The sequence below is a fragment of the Piliocolobus tephrosceles genome, chromosome 5, assembly GCF_002776525.5.
Source record: "Piliocolobus tephrosceles isolate RC106 chromosome 5, ASM277652v3, whole genome shotgun sequence".
NCBI classification, from domain to species: Eukaryota; Metazoa; Chordata; class Mammalia; order Primates; family Cercopithecidae; genus Piliocolobus; species Piliocolobus tephrosceles.
In genome coordinates, this window is record NC_045438.1 from 152,416,949 (window position 1) to 152,424,591 (window position 7,643).

The 7,643-nt window shown below is 41.7% G+C and overlaps 1 pseudogene; it reads right to left on the reverse strand.

Annotated features, from left to right (window-relative positions):
* Positions 1-5,142: 5,142 nt before the first annotated feature.
* On the reverse strand, positions 5,143-7,388 carry LOC111541156 (annotated as a pseudogene).
* Between the last annotated feature and the right edge of the window lie 255 nt (positions 7,389-7,643).

Below are 7,643 nucleotides of genomic sequence, written 5' to 3' on the forward strand. Positions count from 1 at the left end.
CATCCATCCATCCATCCATCCATCCATCCATCCATCCATCCATCCATGAACCTATCTATCTGTCTTAAAAACCAGGAGTTTGGCTGGGTGCAGTGGCTCACACCTGTAATCCCAGCACTTTGGGAGGCTGAGGCGGGTGGGTTGCCTGAGGTCAGGATTTCAAGACCAGACTGGTCAACATGGTGAAACCCCATCTCTACTAAAAATACAAAAAAATTAGCCGGATGTGGTGGCATGTGCCTGTAATCCCAGCTACTCGGGAGGCTGAGGCAGGGGAATTGCTTGAACTAGAGAGGTGGAGGTTGCAGTGAGCCAAGATTGTGCCACTGCACTCCAGCCTGGGAGACAGAGCAAGACATGGTCAAAAAAAAAACAAAACAAAAAAACCCAGAAGTTTATAGTAATATTTCCAATTCCAGTTCAACACCACAAGTTTCATTCTATAATTTTACTTTTCCATATTTACAAGTATTCTTTCTTTCTTTTTGTCTTTTTTTTTTTTTTTTTTTTTTGACAGAGTCTCACTCCATCACCCAGGCTGGAGTTCAGTGGCACTCCGGTGGTATTTTTAATAGAGACAGGGTATCACCATGTTGGCCAGGCTGGTTTCAAACTTCTGGTCTCAAGTGATCTGCCTGCCTTGGCCTCCCAAAGTGCTGGGATTACAAGCATGAGCCACTGTGCCCAGCCTGTAGCTCCCATTTCTGATAGTGAGACCTGGCACCCATTGTTAATCTAGGTTAAATCCTAAAACTCACTGAAACCAGTTTTAGAATTGCTCAGTCATTCCACTGCAAAAGACCTATTAACTAGAGTTCAATATTTGTTTAGAGTTCTTTTTGCATTTAGTCTGAGAGTATATAATTGAAACACTGTGTTCAAAGTTCCCTTGGGTTGAATCCTTCTTTCCTCTTCTACCCCAGTGTGGTTTGTTATTCATTTGAAATGCACTAGGTTTGTTTCTGGGTACTTTCCATTTTAGGGCTTTCCCCCTGTTTATTTTATTGTTATTATTGTTTTGAAAGTATGTAAAACATTTACATGGATCAAAATTATATAAAAACATACACTCAGAAAAGTGATGGTGCCCCCTCTCGTTTCTGTCCTTTCTTTCCTTCCTTCCTTCCTTCCTTCCTTCCTTCCTTCCTTCCTTCCTTTCTTTCTTTCTTTTCTTTCTTTCTCTCTTTCTTTCTCTCTCTCTCCTTTCTTTCTCCTTCCTTCCTTCCTTCCTTCCTTTCTTCCTTTCTTCCTTTCTTCCTTTCTTCCTTTCTTCCTTTCTTCCTTTCTTCCTTTCTTCCTTTCTTCCTTTCTTCCTTTCTTCCTTTCTTCCTTTCTTCCTTTCTTTCTTTCTTTCTTTCTTTCTTTCTTTCTTTCTTTCTTTCTCTTTCTTTCTTTCTTTCGTCTCACTCTGTCTCCCAGGCTGGAGTGCAGTGGCACAATCTCCGCACACCGCAAGCTCCACCTCCCCAGTTCACACCATTCTCCTTCCTCAGCCTCCCAAGTAGCTGGGACTACAGGCACCCGCCACCACGCCCAGCTAATTTTTTTGTATTTTCAGTAGAGACGGGGTTTCACCATGTTAGCCAGGATGGTCTCCATCTCCTGACCTCATGATCTGCCCACCTCGGCCTCCCAAAGTGCTGGGATTACAGGCGTGAGCCACTGTGCCCGGCTTCCTCTCGTTTCTTTCATACTGTTCTAGTGGGTGAACAATATCTTTCATGCTTGGTATACCTTTTTGAAAAAGTAAGTATATTTACATATATATAAATTCCTTTCTTTCCTATCTGAAAAGTAGTCTACTATCGGTCATTGTTTTGGACTTTGCTTTTTTAGAAAAACTAAACAATATATTGTTAAAATCACTATCAGTTCATACGGGTCACTTCATTCTTTTTTACAGTTGCATTATTCTCCATTGTGTGGACATACTGTAGTTTGACCGCTTTTCTGTTCAGGCATTTAGGGCATTTCCCATACTTTGCAATTACAGAAAACACTGCAAAGACTAAGCTTGTGCATATGTACTCTTATAGTGTGGGAGTCTTCCTAGGGTTTTAAGCAATATTTTTTCCCTTTTTTCTTTCCTCTGTTCTCTTTATTGTATTATTAGGTTATTGTTCATTAATTATAGGCAGAACAACAATATCAAATGGCAATGCACGGTCTTGAAACTTCTGTTCCCAATAGACAGCTTCCTGGGGAAAACTGGATTTTATCGACTACTTAGTAGCCATCCGTATGCTAACAAACTGCAAATAAATAATATTTACAGGCTGGGCATGGTGGCTCACACCTGTAATCCCAGCACTTAGGGAGGCCAAGGCAGGCAGATCACCTGAGGTCGGGAGTTTGAGACCAGCCTGACCAACATGGAGAAACCCCGTCTCTACTAAAAATACAAATATTAGCTGGGCGTGGTGGCGCATGCCTGTAATCCCAGCTACGTGGCAGGCTGAGGCAGGAGAATCACCTCAACCCAGGAGGCGGAGGTTGCTGTGAGCCGAGATCGTGCCATTGCACTCCAGCCTGGGCAACAAGGAGTGAAACTCTGTCTTAAAATAATAATAATAATATTTACAAATAAATATTTGTTATTTATTATATTGTATTAATCTTATTTGAATAATATTTACGTATTTGTTATTAATGTTTATCTATTATTGCATCATGGGAAGTCATTTTAGCTTAGAAGATTGCAAGTCCAGTATAGTGGAGGGGTTGAGAGAATACATGCTGGAACCAGACTGAGGATATGAAACTTTCTCAGATGTGTGGCCCTGAGCAAATCATTTAACCTCTCTGTGCCTCAGTTTCCTCATCTACAAAATAGAAATATCAACTGTATGGTTTTACTAGACTGTTAAGCATCTCAAATTTAACACATCTAAAATCCAAATTTCCATGCTGGGAGCAGTAGCTCACACCTATAATCCCAGCACTTTGGAAGGCCGAAGTGGGTATATTGCTTGAGTCCAGTAGTTCGAGACCAGCCTGGGCAACATAAGGAGACCTCATCTCTACAAAAAAATACAAAAATTAGCCAGGTGTGGTGGTGCATGCCTGTAGTCCCAGACACTTGGGAGGCTCAAGTGGGAGGATTGCTTGAGTCCAAGAGTTCGAGTCTGCAACAAACCAAGATTGTGCCACAACACTTCAGCAGGGTGACAGCATGAGACTCCATCTCTTAAAAAAAAAAAAAAAATCCAATTTCTATCTTCTTCTTCCCCTTCAAAACTGCTGCTTCCTCAGTTTCCCCAAAGTAAACGGCAACTTCATCAAGTTCTCAGGGTCAAAGCCCTGGAATCATTATTGACACCCCTCTTTTTCCCCCATCACATATCTAATTCACCCATGAATCCCAGGTTATTACAATAATCTCCTGACTGTCCTTCCTACTTCTGCTTTTGCCACCCTATAATGTATTCTCCATCAATAGCCACAGTGATACTTTTAAAAACAAATCTTTTAATGTCGCTTCTCTGCTCACAGCCCTCTGATGACTTCCTGCCTCACTCAGAATAAAAGCCAGAAAGCTGGCAATGGCCCACCTGATCCAGCCCTCTGCACTCTTGGGTCTCATATTCTAGCCCTCTGGCCTGTGGCTCCCTGCCCTGCAGCCACACTGGCCTCCTTGCTGTCCCCGAACTGAACATGCTTGCAGCTCAGGGCCTGTAGCACCAGCTGTTCGCTTTGCTTAGAAAGCCTTCTCCCCAGATATTCCTACCCCTTCTCCTACTGATCTTAACACAAAGCCTTCTATGACTCCCCTATTTAAAGTGACAGGCCTCAAATCCAACACTGCCTACCTCCTTTCTGGCTTTATTTTCCTCCATATCACTTCTCATCGTCAGGCACATTACACAATTTACTTGTCTATTTTGTATAGACAAGTCTCCTTCCTCTCCTCCACCCTCTCACCCCCAAGGCATGTAAAATCCATGGGGCAGGGACTTTTGTTTTGCTCACTGCTATATCCTCAGCTCCCAGAAAAGTGCTTGGCACATAGGACACCTCAATAATTAATATGTGTCCAGGGGTCCCAAGTCCACCTTCAGGTTCAGGGATTTACTAGGGGGACTCGCAGGACTCAACATAGAGTCATACTCACAGCACTCAACATAGAGTCATACCCATAGAGTCATACCCATGGCAATGCCAGGCACAAGCAGCAAAGGGAAAAGACGCATGGGGCAAAGTCCAGGAAAGTCAGACACAAGCTTCCAAGGATCCTTTCCCACCAGAATCACACAGGACACACTTAATTCCTCTAGCAATAAGTTGTGGCCTCAGGTCCGAAGTGTTGTTTACCGGGGAAGCTCATTAGAGGCTTAGGATCTATGGTTCGTATTGGGGGCGGGTCACTAGGCACTGCTGCCTGGCACATACCCAAATTCCAGACCCTCAGAAGGAAAGAGGTTGTTTGGCAGAAACCATATTGTTTGTACAGTTTAGGCACAGTGAGTCCTTCTTATCCGTTCTGGGAATGGTGGGAACCCTCCCCAAATCCAAATTCCTGCACACCAGCCAAGGGCCAAACTCGCAAGCAGAGCTTTCTAAAGATAGCAATCTCACGCCTGCCATGTTAACTCTGCACAGTGCGTTAAAAGAATTTGTTACTTTTCAGTTGACAAAAATAAAGCGTTTTAGAGAACAAGACCAAGATAAGGTCAATTAAAGAAAATCTCTCATTTTTTTGCACATTGGAATCATGGTGATAAATTTTGAGCTTACTTATGCACACACAAACACTGTTTGCATATTTTTAAAGTCACTTGGCCTGGTAAGAAGATGTGGATAGAACCTCACACATTGCTTGGACTCTGTACATTTTAGGATCTATTTCTGAAGGAAATGAGAAGAAACAAAATCTAGATGGAATGAGTGTCTATCAGAGAGGGTGGAACCTGTGACTGCCTTTATTATTTTTTATTTGAACATATATTTTTATTTAGAATGCAGGATTAATGGCATGATAATAAACTCACTCACAGGCCTGTCCTGAGAAACACATAATCTTCAAAACATGTTATTTTTCACGAGTAATTTACACATAGCGGTATTATTATTTAATACAAGTGTCAAAGACGACATTTAGATTCTCCTGCTTGGGGCATTTAGTAACATCAAAATGATTTATAGTCAGACAGAAGAAAGCAATTCTAAAGCAGTTTCTTTTTCTTCCCTGCCAGTCCCTTTGCAGTAAGATCCATCTTCTTACATGAGGAATTAATAGAGAGAGCTTCAACAAATGTCCAGGTCTTATTCTTCAATACAACAGAGAATGAGTAGAACGATGACTGGGAATACCACAGGAGTCACTATCAGAGATAACCCCAGTGGACACAGACTCTCCCTATGGGGTTCCAAGCCAGATGTCTCTGAGGTGGTTGGAGATGGCTCTTGCAGTGGACATGGCCCTGGATGGTTTTCAAGCCTTGATGACAGCAGCACCATGTCGCTGCACAGTCGTGGATTCTCCCTGGGGCCAGCTGTCATGTTTCAGAGCTCCGTAAACAACTTCTTTTCCTTGCAACTTCACCTTGGCTTGGTTGACATACGGATACTGAGTCAAGGAATGGTTTCCCCAGATGTGTAACATTCTTTACACTGTCGGCAGTCACACCAGGTTTAAGAGTAATTTGAACTTGAGTTTGGTTGTGATCCAAACAAGTCAAGCAACTGAAGCTCTCCTTGAAGCTGGATGGAGCCAATTTGGAGGCAGTCAGGCAGTTGATACTGGCTGGGTTTCCCATAGCAATAACTTTAATGAACTTCTTGTCATATTTCTCCAAGGCTGCACCCTGCCATTTGAAGATTTTTACATTTTCAGTAAATCTTTCCTCTCTACACCTTTCCTTCTTGGCACAGAGTCCAAGAGAATGGCCACATCCAGGTCTTTGAAGGCAACTTCTTTATTTGTTCGGATGACATCTTTCAGGAGGAGAAGTGTACAGTCTTGCTGTTCCATTAGGACACTGTTCAGGACAACAAGCACAGGGGTGATATCTGATGGCACAAGAATGATAAGCTAATCTTTACCCAAGACAGATGCGTTTATAATACTGTTTAGCAGTGAATATATGATTTGACCAGCTGCTCTAGTCACAAGGACTGGGATTGGTTCAGACAACGGGGAACTGTGCGACAATTTTAGCACTTGCAAAGTGAGCCTCAGGGAGTCGGGTTACCTCTACTGCACAACTGACTTGTGACCGCCTTTAGCACCATATATTTATATTTCGTTTCAGTTTGGCTTTTTGAATACCCAGTGCTCAGAAAAGTAGCTGGTACATACGAAAAGCTGCAAAAATATCTGTACAGCAGGTAAATGATACACTATAAATAATATAAATGATTCCATTTCATAGGCACATGAGTAAATTCAACTTATATCAAAAACAAATGTGACTTGTGGCAGATGCTGAATATAACTTGAAGATTGGTATTAGAGCTACTGTGATACAACAGGTTAGAATATTTTTATCGTACCATACTTAGGTATGTTGGAATGGTAAGTAAATAGTTGGCATTGCTGCTTTTGTTTGATTAAGCTAAAACAAGAGAGGGAAAACATGCACACAAACACACACACACACACACACCCCTGAAAAACATCTGGTGTTGTGTGGAATTGGGGAAGGAGAATTCCTAGTTCTCTGAATCTAGACTTGCTTAGAGCAGTCTTCTTCAATACGAGACTGTCATCATGATATTGAGACTGTAGGGAAACTTCTCAGGACAGAAGTTCCCAGAAAACTTGAGTAAAAATCATTTTTCAAGTTTAGGACCAGTAAAAGATAATCTGGCTTATGGCTGGGCACGGTGGCTCACGACTGTAATCCTAACACTTTGGGAGGCCAAGGCAGGTGGATCACCTGAGATCGGGAGTTCGAGACTAACCTGACCAACATGGAGAAACCCTGTGTCTACTAAAAAGAATGCAAAATTATCCGGGCTTGGTGGCGCATGCCTCTCCAACTACTCAGGAGTCTGAGGCAGGAGAATTGCCTGAACCCGGGAGGCGGAGGTTGCGGTGAGCCGAGATCTTGCCATTGCACTCCAGACTGGGCAATGAGAGTGAAATTCTGTCAAAAAAAAAAAAAAAAAAAAAAAAAGCTGATTTACTGAAGTCTGAAATGAGACAGGTAGGAAAGACTCAAGAAAAGTATTTTAAGTCTTGATTTGAATATATCTTGTGGTTTTAGAACTTTTTCCCTTTAAAACTTTTTTTATAAATATTATATATTTTGCCTTATATTTTTAAAGCATTATTGAGGTGGAATATGGTACTTTAACTTGTGATGATAATTAGCATGGCCTTTATATATAAACAAATATATTTGCGTGTGTGCATAAACATACATGCGCATACTTTCATCTCCCATTACTGGTTAAAAATGGTTACTTTCTACTAGCTTAGGTAAAATACAAAATTTATTTGTAAATTGTGGAGAGACTAAAACAACCCACTTTAGAGGGGTGACGTTAACCCATTCTCATGCAGACAAACTCAACTCTGCTTCACACTTGTGGCCTCGTGGCTGACACAATCTTTAACAACATTTTAATGTTCAAGAATAAAAGGAAGAAGAAGAAACAGTCTTGTGAAAGACACCAGTAATGTGATGAAACACTTAAGA